The following is a 20,708-nucleotide window of genomic DNA, read 5'->3' as shown; positions in this document are numbered from 1 at the left end:
ATTACCTCTGGTAGAGCTCACCTTTCACCGTGTGTGACTGCTCAGAGACCCAGGAACGCAAACCAGAAAATGGCATTAGGGACCCTAGACGTCCACAGAGCCCACGCTGCGTTTCCCACTCTTCACCCCCAAGCTCACGCACCTGGAGCACGAGCTCGCGGCAGCGGCCCAGCCCCACACACCGTGTTGTGCGAGCCACTCGTGCGTCCACAGTGAAACTTGCACCTTCAAACCGCACCTACGGGGGGGCATACTTTCTCCATTGGGGTTCAGAGGGACCTAATCTACACAGTGTAAATGCAAAGCTGTGGGGGACACAGATGAAGACAGAGCTTCTGCCGCAGGAAGGAGACTAGACCGCCGGCCGGGGGAGCCGAGCACAGCCTGTCATCGCCTGACCCCTCCTCGTACAGACCAACAATTGACCATCACGTGGGGATTTCTCATCAAGGGCTCCATGTCCTCGAAACGCGCACTGCAGGAGTTAAGCTCCGAAGTCCAATGATGTGTTTAAACTCTTCTAAAAGGACGTGCTTGTATCTTCTCCCCCAAGGTTCCCAGAGTGGGACGACGCTGTACCAAGTCACACAAGAATGTTTCCTCTTGAACATGTGGGAACTATTTTATTCAGAATATAAACCAAGATTCAGCCAGTTGTTGAACAAAGTACACTTTGCCTGCTTTCAGAGTCACTAGCTATTGTTAGAACACGAGAACTCAGAAGAGGCTTTCATGTAGAAACATGCAGCTTATAAACTGGAAGCCAGCCCTACACACTCCCCCTCGCTCCGCCCTTAACCTAGAGCTGAGACCCGAAACTGCAAACCCAGTGCTGACACGTGCGAAGGATGATTTGTCGGCTCTCGAGAGGAAGACGCCCAGGAGCTCGGAGCACGAGCGAGCCCACCCAGCAACGTGCACTGCTCCCGGGCACCTCCCACCCGTGCACACAACCCCACCCGGCAGGCGCTGGACACCCTGCCCCTCACAGAGGTGGGCACCCCTCCCTGCCTCAGTCCACGCTCACTGTCTCTTTCAAAGCTGTCCTGAAACTCTCTCCCACGAAGGTCCCTGAATCCATGCTCCCTTTTGGATAAGGGGCCACTGTCAGCTGAGCCCTTCTGACACAGCACGGCCTGTCTCACTCACTGTCCTGGATGGAACCACAAACCACACTATTAAATGTTCACTGAGGAAACGAGTAAAACGCAGCCACAGATGGGAGCACAGCCCATGACAGCAACAGCTAACCAGGCTGCACCCACCTAAGCTGCTCCTTCTTAAGCATGACAGACTTCTCATTCTATTTCCAGATTTTGAAAAATATTAACAACGTTTGGAGTGAATTTTCCTAGAAAAGAATTTGCAGCGCTTGTTGAAAAAAGGTCGATGAGGGTACGAACCAAGAAACAAGTTGCAGCTCTTAGTCACTGCTTCTCTCTCCTCCCCTCTCTCCTCCCCTTTCTCTCCTCCCCTCTCTCCTCCCCTCTCTCCTCCCCTCTCTCCTCCCCTCTCTCCTCCCCTCTCTCCTCCCCTCTCTCCTCCCCTCTCTCCTCCCCTCTCTCCTCCCCTCTCTCCTCCCCTCTCTCCTCCCCTCTCTCCTCCCCTCTCACCTCCCCTCTCTCCTCCCCTCTCTCCTCCCTTCACCCAGGAATCAGCAATCATCTCCCTCTTTCCCTAACAGAGAAAGTTCCTGTTTGCTGACCCCAGTGTCATGCTCCTGTCATTAGGGAGGCCCCATGTATGCCCTGTGGTGGCACCAAAACCCACTGGCACAGCTCCACGCCTGCATGAGAATGGGCAAAGAAAACACAGTGCACATGCCAGACTGTGATTGCTGGAATGTTCTGTTTTCTGGCTGCACACATTCAGTCATTACCCTGAAGGCAGGACTTGCAGTAACACCTCACAGCCCACTGGCCTCTGCAAACTGGAGCACAAGGTGGGGGGGGACCTGCGGAAGCCCAGACGTTTCTAGTTCTGTCTCCTGGTGGTTACTAAGAGGGCCCCACAGGTGTCACGGACGGCTGAGTGACGTGACATTCCGTCACCTAGAAGGCAGGCTCAGCAGGTACTGGGCAGTGTCTCTGCCGTAGTATCGTGCCCAAGGACGCCGGGCTGTGTGTGGACATCTGCCAGGGCAGAACAATGTCACCACTGTGCCTCAGAAATGCTTCAAAGTCATTAGGGCAAATGACTCAGAAAGCAAGTATGTGCATGTTCGGCCACACAGCGGGCGTAGGATCTTTGAACTTGGGGCACGATTTACAAAGTGCCTTCCTAACCCCCAAGCACGTTTACTGGTGTCACTACATCTGCATCACTCACTTCAAACCCATCAAAAGCCAAAAGCCAGGCAGGAGTGAGAAGAAAAGCCCGGAATTGGCTGAAATCCTGCCAAAGTAGGTGCTGAAGTCCCAAGGACAGTAGATCTGAAAGCCATCCCCACAGTTTTACATTTCACCTTTCAAATAAGCAATTAGAGAACCAGCAGAAAACGAATACCTTCAAGAAGAAAAAACTGCCTCCAGTTCTATGACCTGAGGACCCTGCCGTGGGGTCAAGGCCTGTGGGCTGGGCTGACAGCCGCGGAGTGGCCTGTGTGACCTTTACCAAACCTGGCTTTAAGTTTCCTGTGAAAACAAGGCGGTGAGACTAGGTGGCTGCCAGCTCCTTCCGGTCTGGGACACGCTGATTCTATGACACTTGTGAGTAGCTGAATGCCCTGTGACACCGGAGGTGCTTGAAGCCGCCATCTGTTTACTTTCTTCGCATGAACAAGGAGAAGCGCTGCCAGTGTCCCAATCGCGGTTCCTGCTCTGCAAGCCAACACATGCGGCAGTGATGCCCAGGGACCACGGAGATGAAGGGACCCCTGGAACATACGGCAAGTCTGTGCTGGTGGCAGGAGCCCGCTGCACCCTTGCTGAATATGGCCCCAGTGACAAACTGGGGACATCTGGGAACCACCGCTCTCTACAGCCACCATCCTCCCAAAGTGACGGCGTCAGACAGCAGCATCCTAGCAGGGCTGCATGGGACACATTTGCAAACCGACCCCATAAGCAAGCACATGTTTTACTCTCTCCCAAATGCTTCAGTGAGTTTGTTTTCACAGGGCAGGTACCATCGTATTAAAAATATGTGATTTCACTGATATGTGGTATATAAACCAAAAACAACAAAAGAACAAGACAAACAAATGAGAAACAAAAACTCATAGACACAGACAATAGTTTAGTGGTTACCAGAGGGTAAGGGGGGAGGCGGGTGGTAGATGAGGGTAAAGGGGATCAAATATATGGCGATGGAAGGAGAACTGACTCTGGGTGGTGAACACACAATGGGATTTATAGATGATGTATTACAGAATTGTTCACCTGAAATCTATGTAATTTTACTAACAATTGTCACCCCAATAAATTTAAAAAATAAATTTAAAAAAAAAAGGGGGGAAAAAATACAGAAAAAGAACGGTTTCGCCAAAAGTCTGTGAAGCGGCCCACTAGCAGTCCCACTCAGCGTCGCAGAGTTCAGGGCAATTCAGGGCCACGTGTCACAGAGCAGAGGAGCAGGAGAGCAAGCGCGTCCTAATCTGCAGCGTCGTGTGCAGAGCACACGGTCCTGGCGTGAAACGCAGTGACACTGCAATGGTGTTTCTGAGATTTACTTCCTGATCACCCCGAACACGTAAGGTTTCTGTTCCCTTGGCTGAACTTGGAAATCTGCTTAACCCCCTTAACTCCCTCTATCTCCTCCACCTCCCTCCTTTGTGCCATGGGAGCCATAATTCAAGACTGTTTTGGTCCAATGTATTTGTTGGAGTTAAGTAACATTTTGTTACCACTATTGGGTGCCAAATTCTACTCGCCCTTCACGCGGCCAAGGGCACGCTGCTCTCACTGCAGGAAGCACGGAGCTGTGGAGAGGGAGACGGCACACGACACAGCAGGCAGAGCAATGCCGGTGTTTGCAGCGTTCTGCGTCCTTCCTGTCTTTGGCTAGAAGCTGAACACATGGTGACCTCAGCAGCTGGACCTGTGACACGGCTGCTGGGCCAGGACACCAGTACACGTTACAGATCCCCAGGCCCCCACCAGCACGCAGCAACGCTTTTCTGGCCATGGTCAGCAGGAGGGCGCGTGGCCACGTTTGCTGGGCACAAATCAGTGAAGTCAACAGGGCCAAGCCACCACCCGCCTGCTGCAGCCGCACCCTCCGGCTGTGCTAGGACTCCCTGGGACACCGCGCTGACGCCCTGAGGACTTACTTCCCTACAGGCGCCTGCACACAGTGGCACAAAGGGGCACCAGCCCTGGCCACTGAGACACTAAGGGGATGTGCGGGGACCAGCCCCGGGGCACCTGTACTCCGTCCTGCTGGGCTGGGTTCTGAAACACATGCGAACAGGACCATTCAGCCACTGAAGAGAACCCACTGAGAAATGGTGAAGCACTGATGCAGGCTCCGCACCAGCTCTGTTTGTGGAGCAGGTGAACGATGAAAACCAAGAAGCAAGAAGGGCTCCCTCCGTCCGTGTGGCCGTAACAGTTCCTTTCTGAAACTGACATCAGCGTTTCCAGGTTACCGACAGCCTTGTAAGTTTCCACGTGTAGATGGGGCGCCAGCCGACAGGGCTGACCGGAAAAGGCCTCAGGGGACTTTGAAATGAATGACTGGGGTGGCGCGCACCTGCCGACACTGGGAAAGGCTGGTGCCCAAAGCAGCAACACTGTCAGAGGCACCTTCACGGGCTGCGGGGAGGAAACCACCAGCTCAGGACCCACGTGTCAGCCTCATACAGGCCACCTGGTGACACGGTGACACGCAGCACTTAGCATTCACACAGGAGACGGGTGCTGTCCTGGGGAACCTACAGTTTACCTGTCCAACACCGGTAAGCAAGCGACTCCTCCACTGAGCTCAAATGCAGGACATACTCATCTGTCCTTCCCACACTTGTCAATTCTCACCTCACTTAGTATTTGGATGACGTTTTCCTCACAGACTTAACTACATACACTTGTACACTCACCCTACACTCTAGAGAAACAGCAGGTTTTCATAAACTGTCTGGGTTATGAACCGATTTTCATAAACTGTGGGTTACGACACACAGTGGGAGGGTTTAAATGTTTTAATACATCTGTCATTATCGAAGGAATTTCTTCAGTTGTAAAATAGCCCGGTTCAATGTAATCACATCCACACTTCAATATTTTAATCTACTGGTCTCAAAGTATTCTAAAATGATAATTTCCCAATAAAATTACTGTGTGCGCACACACCACTCACACCGTTTGAAACAAAGCAGGAGACACTGAAATGCACAGTCAGGCTGGAGCCACGCGCTGACCAACGAGGAACATAGTCAAGGTCAAAATGCACACCTCCTACTGGTTCGAACTGGAACAGATACGAGCATTTACCAAATTGCCAGGTGAGCCTGATTTATTCCGAGGATGTTGACAGACGTTAGGCCCTGCGTCGATGGGCCCTGTGTCGACGGGTCCAGCCAGCTGACTGCACTCGCCTCCCGCGTCACTTGTTTTCTGCGAACCGCAGGTAGCGTGTGCAGCAACCAAGAATGAAATTAACTACAATTATGGAATAGGCTAAATCTAATATATTTCAAAGGGTGAGAAAACGTAGAGCACAGAAAAGAATCTGAGTTTCATTTTCCAACTGAAAGTTAGTTTGGGTTCTACTTCCAGATCTCTCTAGAGCAAATGTATTCTTTGTTCCTTAAAGTATAAATAATTGTTTACAACTATTCACATGTTATTCACACTGGAATAAACATCCTGATTTTGTGTCAGTTATACTCCCTGGAAAATGGGAGAATTCTTTTTTAAGTTTTTAATTATGTTCTACAGAATAATGTTACAGAGCAATCACAAACCACGGGAACAAAAATATTTCAAAATCAGCATCATTGATTCAGTTCTGCTAAAAGTGTGTCCGTGGGGCCTGGCCCTGAGCTGCGTGTGCCCGAGGAATGGGTACTGGACCGGCGCCATCAGCCTGCACCTTGAACTACATATTCCCGTCTGGGAAACAAGCTGTAGTAAAGGCTCATATACTAATGTGTGTGAGTGCTGGGCTCTCACAGTCGTAAGCTTATAAACCATGCTATGAGGTCAGCATCTCATTTATCTCCTCTGCAGGAAGAGAAGAATGGAAGGAAGGAATGTAAACACAGAGGGTGCCGTTCATTTTAAGGAGGGAAAAAACTATCAAAATTGTAACACTCAATATACACCAATAACAAAAGATGAATACAAGTCACGTCTGACGTCTGCAATTACAAGAGGTGCTCAAAGTGGTTGCCATCAGCGTCCACACACTTCTGATTACGGGGGACTGCTGCTTGAGCAACGTTGACCAAAGTGTCCACTTGTATACGTTATTTGGCACCCCCAGTATAGAAAGAAAATACAGATCTGCCTCTAAATCTTAAGTTTTTTGTTTATTTTAAGAGCAGTTATTAAATATATTTTTAATAAAAAAGTGTTTCCTTTCTACTAGTTCTTCAGTGCTAGTATTTAAGCACACTGAGGGCTTTCTTCACTCAATAAGGAATGTGTCTGTCCCCTAAGCCCGTGTCCTCCCGAACCTGCTCCCGGCCGGCCGCCAGCTCAGCTGACCACCCCCACGCACGCACCTTGCTGTCACGATGGAAATGGTCTCTGACACGCCCTTTCCCACACACAGTCCTGTTCCATCCCTCAGCCCGTGTCAGGTCTGGACTCACGGTCACCATCTCGTGGGCAGAAACACTTCCTGCTTCCAGCCCACTCCCTACACCAAAGCCACGATGACCTTGGCGGAACTCAGATCCTGTAACCGTCACAGTGAAAGGCAGAAGCTGCAGTGAGCTGGAGTTCTGTGTGATCTGACCTTCTCCCAGCCTCGTCTTCGCCTTTCTCTCCTGTAATTTGTTCTGGGCTTTTATGCACAACTCCCCCCGCACCCCATATTTACAAGACTTATCTTGTGAACCCTGCCTGCCCGGCAGGACTAAGCCTGCTGTGGACATGACGTCAGCACGACTGCTACCAGGTGCCATCTCTTCATGGCCGTCCCCTCAGCAGACTTGAGCCTGTGGTGGACATTGTGTGTAATTGTCCGTTTGACCCTCCTTCTTCTCAGAGTGCCTCTAATGTAGCAGACACTCATAATTGGTTACTGCACAGATAAACTATAAAAATCTCCCTTAACGTTTAAAATATGATTGGTTTTTACAAACATGATTTCATCATCCCGTAAACATTGACCCAGCATTCTGTGCCAGCCCAAACCGATCACTGAAGTGCAGAGAGACGAGTGTGCAGCACTTCTGACGCCACACACAGGCGCTGCCGTGAGTGCAGTACAGGCCGTCTGCAGCCCTTTCTTCAGTCCCCGATGCTGCTGCTTCGTCTTGTTCATGTCACTATCGGCAGCTCATGTTTGTCTTTTCAGGTGTTTGAACTTGTGAAATGCTCCAGGTACCGAGCCTACTGGTGATTCTCTGACTATGAGGAGGAAGGAAGGAACAACATGCAAATGGCCACAGATGAGAAGATGGCACAGGAAGCAAGAACAAGACAGCTGGCCAACCACGCACTTTCCACCCCACCTAAAACCCACGGACGTGAGCCGCGCCCACCCCAGGAAAGGCAGGAGTGTCGTCCACAGGTGCAAGCTGACTGCACCTCCGGTGAACAAACGCCCACACACACGCACACTCACATTCCCTCACACTCACATTCCCTCACACTCACATTCCCAAACACTCACATTCTCACACTCACATTCCCACACACTCACATTCTCACACTCACATTCCCACACACTCACTCACACATTCTCACACTGGCCCACACCCTCCCATTCTCACACTCACATTCTCACACTCACATTCCCTCACACTCACATTCCCTCACACTCACACTCACATTCCCAAACACTCACATTCTCACACTCACATTCCCTCACACTCACACTCACATTCCCTCACACTCACACTCACATTCCCACACACTCACTCACATTCCCTCACACTCACATTCCCACACTCACACTCACATTCCCACACTCACATTCCCTCACACTCACTCACACATTCTCACACTGGCCCACACCCTCCCATTCTCACACTCACATTCTCACACTCGCTCACACTCACATTCTCACACATTTGCTCACACACTCACAAACGCACATTCTCACACTCACACTCACACACACACACTTTACACACACTGCTCTCTGGCTTGGCCATGATGGGCCTCTGAGGTATCACGTGCAGTGGAAACCTCTTTCCCTTCTGTTTGTCCCACCTCCAGCTCTTCTGTGACCTCGCGTCGTTGGCTCCCCTTTCCCACTCACAGGTCATCACAGGTCCCTGCCGACTGTCACAGCTGCTCCTCCCCACAGCCGTCACCCCAACATGGTCAGCACCTTTGGTGGCACAGTCTCCAGACCAGCCACTCACTTCCTTCTCCTCCTCCCCCGTGTTCTTGTTTCTTCACGTGTATCTTTACTTCTAATATGTTTTACCTTCAAAGAAATGCTAACCTTCTGTAGACAACAACCAGCAATACAGCAAACTGATAAATGCAAAAACACCTCCATATCAGCCCACAGTAAGCACTCATGGAAAAGACGTGCGTCTGCCACTTTTGTTCACGATAGACACAGGTAAAGGGCTCAGGTGTAACTGTCGGTCTTTCCCACAACTAGACAGTAGGACCTCAGGTGTGTGTAACCTGTGCATCGTGGAGAAAGCAACCCCATCAAAACTCTAAGTCTGGCCTTCCTTATTTATGACTTCTAATGTTTGATGTCAGAATTTCCAATTCCTAAATCTCTATGGCTAACCCATTTGTTTCCCACTTCACAGTGTGTGTACGGCAAAGTTCTAGTCAGACTTTGTCAGTTTTGCCTAAACACATAGGTCGTGTTCTCCGGGGTTGGCTAAGAAGTGTATCGTGACAATTTAATTGTATCCTAATTTCTTCCTAAAAAAGCATCATCAGTAAGAGTGAGTCCAGCTTCCACTGACCACTGACGTTTTAAAATGTCAATTTTACTGCAGTACGTTCTTTTTAGTTTAATAACATTCGATTCTAGCTGCTTGGCGATCAAATGTGAAAGCCTCTCCGATAAGGAACCAGACCCAGTCCCGTCCGCTGTCATCCGCTGCGGGAAGGTCTCTTACGGGACTCGCACGGGCTGCCTCCCTGCTCGGCACAAGGACACGCCCTGGGCGCCTGCACGTCAATCAGAGTTGGCAGGTGGTGTCATGCTGGCAAGAGCACGTGGCTCGCCCACGTCCTGACGGGGCACAGTGGCCCTGCCCACCCTGCCATAGGCACACATCTCTGCAGCTGGACTGGCTCTGAGGCCAGATCCCAACTGTCCCCAATCAGCACGGGGACAGTGCCATCATGCCTCGGGCTGTAGTGGCACGAAGTCTTTCTGCATGATGACTCTATACATTGAATTTCAGTCCTTTTAGCTTATCAAACTGTTTTCAACTTCACATTCTTATGGAAAAAATCCCATCCCTTTGTTAAATCTTACTAAAATGACCATTCCCTTAAGTACATACTACAATGAAACTGCAACACTGTAACTTCAATATGTTGAAAACTCAGGAGAAAAAAATGTATAGAAAGAAACATTATGAAGACACATATAAAACTGGAAACAATCCCTTGGGAGACACAGACACGTGTGGCTGGCATCCATCCATCCACACACGCATCACACCTTAGAGACAGAACTCAGGACAATTCTCCAGGCAGAACTACTTCCAGGTCATTCCTTAGGAAACACCTCTAATCGAGGTGCAGTTGAGTTTCTGGCCACTCGTGACGTCTCAGTGCAGTGCTTTCTTGTGTTTGGCGTGGTGGGTACGCTACTCGTTGACTTACGACTCTGCTGGGTCACGTTCGTGACCGGTCTTCTCCTCGGCATTAAAGGGAAGCTGAGCTCGGAGAGGAGAGGAAAGGAAAGGCTTGGGGCCCGAGGAGCCTTCGGCAGCACTCCCCTCTCCTGGCTTGCCCAGGTGTCTTTTCATTCCTGAAGCTTCCGTGAAAATGCAAGCGGTTTCAGAGAGGACATGAGGCAGCAGAGGGTCCCCCCACTGTCCTCCGGGCACACAAGTGTTGGGTCACACTCAGCCCTGCGCCGACCCGCACAGCAGAGGCCCAGCCCTCAGCCTGCACCCGCATCCATGACACACGCTAAGCAGCCACGACCGCCCATCTGGGGTCAAAACGAGCGCCACACGTCTACGGTGTACATGCTTCCATGTGGAAGAAACTGCACGCACACCGCTGTATAAATCCCGGGGACACTGACACATCTACAGGAATGCAGGTAACCCACATAACTCACATGCCTGGGGCACTGGCGTGGGGACACCTCGTCACTGGAGCCTGAGTGACATTTGTCAAAACAGTAGGCAGAGAACAGGAAAGTTACTGAGTTTGGCCACGCTCAGGCCAGCCAAGCTTGTGACTAATACATACCGCGTGTGATGAGGGGCCCTCAGTGGACACAGCCAGAAAGCACATGTATGTACACACAACACACACACACACACAATACACTCAACATACACACACACAACATACTCACAACACACTCACAACACACACACACACATGTCTATATATTTCTCTGTCTCTGTATCTACCTGTCTATCTTCATCTAGCCGTCTACCCATCCAGCCATCTATCTATCTATCGATCAATCGATCGATCAAAAAACCATGAGTTTATACTGATACCTTCAGGGACATGTTTATCCTGTGAGTGTTAAATATCTTTCCTTTCCTTCTTCGCCACATAAAAAAGGGGAGAAATCTGGCAATATAATAACTACTATTATCAGGTGCAAAGCGCTTTCAGAAAGACTCTTTCATTCTGTTCCTCACAGCTACCCTGGGATATGTTGTTATTATTAGAGTTAATCGTTATCAACCCAGACTTACAGGAAAGAAAAGCGAGGCTGAGGACGTGGGGGCAGAGCAGGACCCCGACCCTCGACATCGTACTTCTACTGAGACAGGGAGAGAGTGCTTCCTTCTGTGGCCTTTTGTATACATAGTCTCTGTCTTCAAGTAAGAGCGACCTCATCCTACCACCATTGCAAAGTCACCCCATATAAAGTATCTTTATTGCCCCATAGATCACACCTCAAGTTTTCCTGGTTCTGTCAACGATACCACCATTTTTAATGGCACTGAAATGCATACACAGAGTCATCTTTATTCATCTCGTTTTCTCCTGCTGCCAGGTAACTGCTGACACCCACCCGGCCCCACCCTGATTTTCCTGTGAAGGCCCCCTAGTCATCACGGAACTTTCCAGTTTCTTATTTTCACCTCATTGAGTTCAGTAACCTCTTACTTGCTCTTAAGGCTCTTCTGTGCCATGGGCTTTATTTCCAGCCGCCCACCAGCTCCCACCCAGCCCTGCCCTGCCTGGAGCTCGACTCCTGGGTCATCCTCTGGGGTTCTCGCCCCCGACCCAGCCCTAACCATCTACCCAAGTGAAAGGCTATTTCGCCTCCGCTAGTGCTGTCCTCCAGTTCTTCTGCCAGTGCCCCTAACCTGAAATACAGTGGTACCTCGGTTTTCTAACACAACCCATTCCGGAAGACCATTCGAGTTCTGAAACATTCAAAAACAGCCGACAGCGAGGCCTCAGGACCTCGCACTCAGCGGAAGCCATGTGACATGTTCGACTTCTGAGTCGTGTTTGAAAACTGAAGCACTTACTTCCGGGTTCACAGCGTTCGTAAACCAAAATGTTCATCAATGGAGACGTTTGAAAACTGAGGCACTACTGTACCTATGTAGGAGACACGCTGCCTGAGAGAAAATATTTATTTTTTGCTCAATCCAAAATCTTTTCCTGAATTACATGATGTATTATGTGCCTCTGAGCTCATGCCAGAAGCAGCAAGGATAAGTGACGGAAAGGACGTATGATAATTCTTTACCCAACACAAGAAAAAAGTGAAATAAACAAGTACCATCTGAAAGAGTTTCTGGGAGACGCTAAGTGGAAAATGTAATTACAACGCGAAAGCGTAATTTCTGAGTCTCTTGATGAATCGGGTTCTGTGGGGTTTTACGAATCACTGAGTGACAGGCTTGTTGCAGAAGCTCGTCTGGCACTTAACACAGAACACGTGATCCGAGGGCTCGTGTGACGGCCAATGACAGTGACCGAGGGGGCATCAGTCACCAAGCTCCCTCCCTGCTCAGCCGCTCACTACATCGTCCTCCATCTTTCCACTGCTGTCCTCTCTGTCAACGCCAACACGAATGAGACATTGCCTCTGCATTACAGGGCTGAGTATGAGCGTCAGCTGTTCCACACGGAGCCCCTTAACTCGCTCCAGTCGTTCCTAGTCAGAGCTGGCCTCTGCCACCTGGTCCTTTGTCACCTGCCTCTCTCCATCTGTGCCAGTGTGATGCCTGCCCCAGAGCCCACCAGAAGCCCACGGTTTGCAGGGAGCACCCTGAACAAAAGCTGCCCGTTTCCTCAAAGGAGCTTCTGTTTCCAGGTCCCCTGTCCCACTTGCATTCCACTGGCTTCAGCTGTTTGAGAAAGTAGCGCTGTTTAAGGAAGCAGTCTGGGCCAGGCCGAGGCAGAGTGTTAAGGGGGAACCATGTCACACCCCTGAAAGAGCTCAGGAGACGCCTTCTCACTGCCTGGAAGTTTCATAAGACTACCTCATCTTCGATACAAGCAGTCTTAACGCTTTCCAGAAAAACGTCGAGAACAGGGAACAACCTCCTTCCATTATTTCCCTGCTAGATAAGAGCTGACCAACACTGGACCTGTTAAAGAAAATGTGCATCACACGTACAAAAACAAACTCAAATCCAACCTAATGTCCCAAATAACACTTATTCTTGTGATCTGTGAGCGTCCCTGCACCCCAGGCGACTGCAAGCGGCCTGGGTGAAGGCACAGTGTCAGCTCACAAATGTTCGTATTAAACGAAGAACTTGGCAATTCCACTGAACCATTGCAACCACTTATGAAGTAAAAGGAAGCAGCGAAATTTGCTTCAGATGTTCAGAATCACACAGCACAGAGAGAATCCAAACAGACCTCTGGTCCTCGTCACTTACAGATGAGGAAACTGAGGGCACTTGTTCACCCGTCACAGTTAGTGGAGAGAATTAAACACGGGACTCCTGAATTTGGTTTTCTGGGAGCATTGGAAGTATCTGGAAATTTTGTGTACATATCACTTGGTTAGTAAATAGCTAGCTGCCATCCTGTCTGTCCTTACAGCCTAGATCCCACATCCATCTAGAGTCGAGCCGAACATTGAAAGACTTGGCAACTAACCCTGGTTTCTTTACATCAATAATAAAACTAAAGTAAATTCTCAGAGTTCATGTTTCTGATATTACTTTTTTTTTTTTTTTAATTTAACCTAGAGGTTAAATAGCTCCCTGGAAAAACAGACATTTGGAAAAACCATCATTATTCACATACAGATACAAAAAGAGAGTTCAGCGTCAGTCTTAATTTTAGGCTTTTTTTTTAACCAACTATAAATGAGTGAGTTAAAATTGGTAATTAACAGGTCTCTATGCAAAATACATACATAATGCCGAGACACGTCTATTAAGGTGAAACAACACCATTACTCCTAACCAAGTAAAGACTAGATTAATACGTTTATAATTGTTACGCCTGATATTTCTCTTCCCTAATACTACACACATTGTTTTCTACTAAGGTGCCCATGACATCAGCTGCGTGGTAATGATGTAAATGAAGGGACGTCTTCAGAAAAAGGCTACACTGCACTATACTGAAGCTCCAGTGGGGAAAGGGTTTTCTCTGGCAGCTGCTCGTGAGTGAGGGGCTGGAAGGGGTGACTCCAAGGAGATGTGCTGAAAGCCCCTTCCAGAGTTCTGTGCGACCTGCTAGGGAGGCCCTTCCAGCCGCCCGGGCAGCTGGTGAGCCAGGAAGAGAGGAGAGAGAACTGTTGGTAAAATATTCATGCAACAAAACAACATAAAACAAACAAAAATCCTAGCTCTGTACATAGTTGAGTTAGAAATATTAAAAAGAAATATCTGAAGATTTGAGGGAGATAATTCATTTATGAGTTGCCCATTCCTTCTTCCTGATCTGCATTCATGCTATTTTATATAATTTTGGTACAAGAAAAAGAAATACTTGTTGACTTGTGTTGGGAGTTCCAGAAGTGCTGACATCTCTAAAGGTTTGAGGTCTCCAAGGCTGCTAAGTTACCAATTATATCCCTAGGCATTGATGAGTTTACTCAAAACACCACAATCTGTAAAAGACATAACTTTTGAATCACAATTTATTGGCTTTCCTTCAAAAACTTAGCTTAGATAACACCTTGGTGCTCTTTGAGCTTAGTTATGTGGAACTCAGAAACACACATGCCTCGTTCCTGAAGATTATTCCATTTGGGCAGAGACAGTCCTATTGTAGGTTGGGAAGCCTCCCAGCTTCTCTCTTACACATTGGCTTCCTCCTCTCGGCACTCAGAATTAATTGGTTATTATAGAGATCAATCAGCCTCATTAACTTCCAAAAAGTTGCCAAGCGTCTCCTATCTACACATTGAAAATTTTTTTCAATGGCATTACAGTCATACTGATTATTAGAAGTAGATCTGTTATTGCTCCAAACTCAAAGATGGGGCAGAGTAGGGCTGATGGAAGTGTGTGAAAATGTCTATCCCAGCAGTTTCCAATCCTCGTTGGAATCACGCACAAGCTTTAAAAATATATACGTAGTTACAGACAAGTAGATCAATGGAACCGAATAGAGAGCCCAGAAATAAACTCACACTTACATGGTCAACTAATGTATGACCAAGGAGGCAGGAATACACAATGGGGAAAGACAGACTGTCCAGTAAATGGTTCTGGGAAAACTGGACAGATACATGCAAAAAATGAAATTAAGACTCCTTGTTTATGCCATATACAAAAATAAACTCAAAATGGATTAAAGACTTCAATGTAAGACCTGAAACCATAAAACTCATAGGGGAAAACATAGGTAGTAAACTCTCTGACACCAGACTTAGCACTATTGTCTTGGATATGTCTCCTTAAGCAAAGGCAACAAAAGCAAAAATAAACAAATGGGACTTCATTAAACTAAAAAGTTTTTTAGCAAAGGAAACCATCAACAAAACAAGCAGGCAACCTACTGAAAGGGAAAAGATATTTGCTAATAATACATCCAACAAGGGGTTAATAACCACAATAAATAAGGAACCATAAAACTTAACACCAAAATAAAAACAAACAATCCAATTAACAACTGGGCAGAGGACCTGAATACATATTTCTCTAAAGAGGACACATAGCTGGCCAACAGACACATGAAAAGATGCTCAACATCACTAACCATCAGAGAAATGCAAATAAAAACCACAATGAGATGCCACCTCACCCCTGTCAGAAGGGCATCATCAATAAATCAACAAACAACAAGTGCTGGTGAGGGTGTGGAGAAAAGGGAACCCTTGTGCACTGTTGGTGGGATTGCAGATTGGTGCAGCCACTATGGAAGACAGTGTGGAGATCTTCAAAAAGTTAAAAATAGAACTACCTTATGACCCGGCAATTCCACTCCTGAGTATTTATATGAAAAAAACAAAAACACTAACTTGAAAAGACACGTGCACCCATTTTCACTGCAGTATTATTTACAACAGCCAAGATATGGAAGCAACCTAAGTGCCCATCAGTAGACAACTGGATAAAGAAGACATGGTACATATATGAAATGTAATAAAAAAAATACAGTAAATGCTTAAATAAAAACTTATTACAGTAAAAGACACATTGCCATTAATCACTCTAAAATACTCCCCCCTCGCTTCGAACACACTCATCCCATCATTTTTGCCACTTTCTGAAGCAGTTCTGGAAGTCCTCTTTCGTGAGCATCTTTAGTTGTGCTGTCGTGGCTGCCTCCATGTCCTGAATCAATTCAAAGCGTTTTCCTTTCATGGTCATTTTGACTTTGGGGAAGAGCCAGAAGTCGCACGGTGCCAGATCCAGTGAATAAGGTGGATGAGGACACATCGTAATGTTTTTATTTGACAGAAATTGCTGTACCAGAAGTGATGTGAGACACAGAGAGTTGTCATGATGGGGGATGAAGTAAAGACAATCATGAAAGAGGACGTCCAGAACTGCTTCAGAAAGTGGCAAGAATGATGCAATAAGTGTGTTCAGAACAACGGAGGGGGGGATATTTTTAGGGGGATTAGTGGCAATGTGTCTTCTACTGTAATAACTATTTTTAATTAAAACATTCACCATATTGTTTGATCACACCTCATTTACCATGGATATTTATTACTCAGCCAAAAAAGAATGAACTCTTACCATTTGTGACAACATGGATGGACATAGAGGGTATTATGCTAAGTGAAATAAGCCAAAGACAAACACCATATGATCTCACTTATATGTGGAATCTAAAGAACAGATTAAATGAACAAACAAAACAGAAACAAACTCACAGGTGCAGAGAACAAATTAATGGTTGCCAGAAGCAAAGCCGGTGGGGGGATGGATGACAAAGGGGAAGGGACTAAAAAGTACAAACAGGCATTTACAAAATAGTCACGGGGATGTGACTAAAGTACAGCACAGGGAGTATAGTCAGTAAAACTGTGTAACTACGTACAGTGTGTGACGGGTACTGCGGTCATCGGGGAACCCTTTTGTGAGGTATGTGGATGTTGAATCACTAGTGGTACACCTGAAACTAACAACATTGCATGTCAACTGTAATTTACAACTTTTTAATAAGATAAAGATAGATGGATACATAGATGACAGATGATAGATGATAGATAGATAGATAGATAGATAGATAGATAGATAGATAGATAGATAGATAGATAGACAGATAGGTAATGACCTCCTTTTCTCCCGTCTACCCCAGAATTCTGATATTATGAATGGGTCGGAGCCAGATGATTCTGATGAAATTTTCCACGATATATATTCAAAAGTCACATTTTGAGCAAAAGGATCACACTCAAATAGCTGATGATTCTGCTAACAATTTAGGTGGAACTCCAAAACTTGGGACGTCTCTTCTTTGTACAACTACTCTTTATTTTAATTATAGAACGTCTGTCATTGAGAATGCAAGTAAGCATTCTTTGTCAAGAAGAAATTATTTGGAGATACACAAATAAAAAAGGGTGACGTAATGGAAAAATCCAAAGATGAAAAGATCAGTAAATGTGGTGAGAGAATTCTTCCTCGTATTTTCACTACAATGCTCCCACAAAATATTTCCAGTATTTTTATGATGCCAAAATGTGCTGTATCATTATTTTTACCCAAGTGTTGAATGAGGTGACTGATAAAATTTAAAGTTTGATAATAAAGGTCACCAATGAATTAATTCTGATTTTTTTAAAGATTAAAACATTTATATGAACTCGAATTAGTATAACAAAAAAGGCGGAAATAACACTGGGTTCTGTTTAAAGCTTTAGATTCCAAAATAAATTCATTCATGGTAGCTTTTTAAAATTAGGATTATATTTGTTGTTTAACAGTCTTCTTAAAAACTTATCTCAAGCCACATTAATTGGGACTGTTTTTGCCAGAAACCCACAAATCTGACAGCTGTAACCCTAAGCTAGTAGTCACCCACTCAGTAGTTGAAAGAGGTCCTTTATAATTAAAAACTAATAACAACTCAGACTTACGTTGCCAGCAAAGAGTGCCATTAATAGTGCAAGTCACTTATATAAAGGTAATTATTCTAGTCACAAAAGGGTTTGTGAATTGAGCTAAGAAAAAGGGACAGAAGGAAGGTTAAAGGGGAAGAAATGGATTTTAAAAGCCGTGATTCTATGGATCACGTAAACAGATATTTACTTAGACTCAAATGGGAGAGCAAATCAATAGAGCTTTCCAATTTCCCCTCACACACGGACACGAGGACATCAGAAGAGCAAGTGTCCCAGTGAGGCTCCGATACCCCAGTCCTCCTCGTGTCCAGGTGGAGGAGGGGCTGCCGGAATTTCCAGGAAGACACTGTGATGTCCTGAAAATGTTACTGGAATTTTCCATGTTGCAGAGTTCAGATGCAAGGCATTACACAGGACCACGTTATTCTGCTGTGATTAGTATTTTTAATCCCCTCGTGTTGGTTGGGTGCCCAGAAATCCGTGTGCATGCCGCCCAGAGTGAGCCTCCTGTTGGAATCAGCCTGCCGAGCGCCGCGGGGCCCCAGGGCTGAAGGGGCGACTGGCCTTGCATGTCCTCCCACTCCCCACAGACACCCACAGACCACCACGCAGGCGGGCACAGCCGGCCACTCTATTTTATGTTTATTTACAACTCTTTCCTGTAACACAATTCAATATGTTCCTCTCCATACTTGCAAATAACACATTCTTCCATTTTCAAATAGTACACTAAGATAATAACCTTCAAAAGTCTTCATCTCTCTATGTCCCCTTACAACCTGGTGATAAGTCCATTACATACACTCAGTATTCTCACTGTCATCAATTTAATAACCAAGGAGACGAGGAGAACATGGTGGGGGAACCCCCAAAGTTGTCCTAGAAATAGTAAGCCTGATCCCTCCAAGATAATAACATACGTAAAAACCAAAGCAAACACCTGCTCAGAACCTTTTTCTATGAAAGTCAACGGAGAGGACTTGAAATGAATTTTGCTTTTATTTTCTACTTTATCCCACGCAAAAATCACCTGTGTCAGGTTAATGAATGGAAATACCCAAACACATCGTAAGCCCTAATAAAATTGCAAGAAAGAATGATGATACATAGTCCACCATTGACGGCAACTGCTGTATTTAAGGAGAAAATGCTGACTTCTAGTAGCTGAATTTCCAAGAAATCTCATGAAATATTGTGGTGCGATTACAATAGAATCACAACCTTAAATTTATCTAGTTTCCTTTCTTATATGTCATTTAACTTATTCTCATAGTAATTCAATTTCTTGCATTGTAGGAAGGTGTGGAGGGGAAGGAACTGAGACACTGGCACGTTAAACGTTTGCTTCTTCCACTCTGCATTAGGTGGCGCAGGACCAAGAAATCATATTACCTTTTCTCCCCTGAGGAGCTTTGGTGCCTGCGTTTCAGTTCCAACTCTGCCACACACTAGTTGCAGGTGATAAAGCAAGTTCCCTAACCCTAGGTCTCAGTTTCCCCGAGTGCGAAATGGAGCGAGCAGTACTAGAGGGCAGGCACTGCCATCAGGATTGAATATGTGCCAGACACAGGGCCAGCTGGGTGCTCAGTAAACGTTATCATCAGCTTTTTACAGGGAGTAGCAACTCTGCATTCTCAATAGTACAAACTGAAATAATGGGAAGAATTTCTGAAGCATTGGGATACTAAGAACTGGTCACACAAACTGACTTTTATGTCAGGTAATTCGTGGGTGTTGCAGACATTATGATAGGTTGGAAAATGGTTTGTCCATGCTAAGAAATGGAGAATGCATCTTTTATTTGAAAATAACTGATAAGTTTAAATGAAGAAGACCATTTTAAACATACTCTTTGCTTGCAAGGATGGAATTGGTTTTTTCAACCGATTCCTTAAAAATCATTTATTTTTCCCGAGTAAAAAAAGTACAGCTGGGGAATAGTATGTGATTGTGGAAAGAACATTATACTTGAAATCACTTTTTAGAACTGAGTCTTACAAGTTTGTGAGAAATTTGATTAAGTCATTTAATTATTCATTTTGGCGTCCTTCTCAAGTCTAAAAATTTCACATTCCAGCGTAGAAACTAGACATCTGCACCTACAAAGAAATGACTCGATATGACCTAACATTTAGAACAGTGATACCCTCTTACTTCTGTAAAAAGCTAAAATATCAATGTACTCTTTTGTAGCAAATAAATGCTAAATTCGTTTGTTTCAACTAATCGTAATCTTGGTCGATCTGCTTACAGAGTGCTTTATTCTAGCTGTGAGGTACAACCCACGTTTGTACTGTGGTTACGTTTGTTACTGTGCTTACGTATTCGCTATGCATACTACAGCTCAAAGAAGTGTGAACACGCACCGAGGGATTCTGCTTATAATGAGGCAGGTGCAGACATGGCCACAGAAAAACCCTAGCACTGTGGCAAAGCAGCTTGTCTATTTTTCCAGGCTTTCATCTACACTGGGGCAGGTCTTACCTGGACAAACATGTGGATAAACACGTTCATGTGCAAGGCACTTTACAGATGAATACGTCAATGATACACAACCTGTACAACTGATTGTTCCCTTAGGTTATAAAATGGTACCAGAAAATAAAGTGCCATAATTTCTGGATGACTTTGTGGACAGGGAGTTCCAGAGTGCCACCAACAGGCACACGTCCCTCTTCCATTCTTTCACCAACTACCTTTCCTTCACTCTGACCACACTTTGGACCGGGCTCAGGAGACTGGCTGCGCCAGGTGCACCTACAGAGCAGACCTGATGGGTGCAGGGACCTGGCGCCTTCAGCAAGCACGCAGGTGCAAGGTGTGGTGTGAACACCTGTGGGTGCCACCTGCACCCCAGGGGCAGAGGGAGGACGGCTGACAGGTGTGTGAGAAGCAGGAGAGGACCGAGAACATGCAGGGGCTGTGCCATCATCCTGGTCCCTCTGTCTCGCTGAATGACATTA

General features: G+C 46.3%; 1 protein-coding gene across 21 annotated transcripts in view; it reads right to left on the bottom strand.

The window, feature by feature from the left end:
- Nucleotides 1–20,708, bottom strand: part of ANK2 (ankyrin 2) — a 360,143-nt gene that overhangs the window by 162,153 nt on the left and 177,282 nt on the right. The window lies entirely within an intron of this gene.

The sequence above is a fragment of the Rhinolophus sinicus genome, linkage group LG07, assembly GCF_036562045.2.
Source record: "Rhinolophus sinicus isolate RSC01 linkage group LG07, ASM3656204v1, whole genome shotgun sequence".
NCBI classification, from domain to species: domain Eukaryota; kingdom Metazoa; phylum Chordata; class Mammalia; order Chiroptera; family Rhinolophidae; genus Rhinolophus; species Rhinolophus sinicus.
The sequence above is the reverse complement of the archived record's forward strand: the minus strand, read 5'-3'. Positions and strand labels throughout refer to the sequence as shown.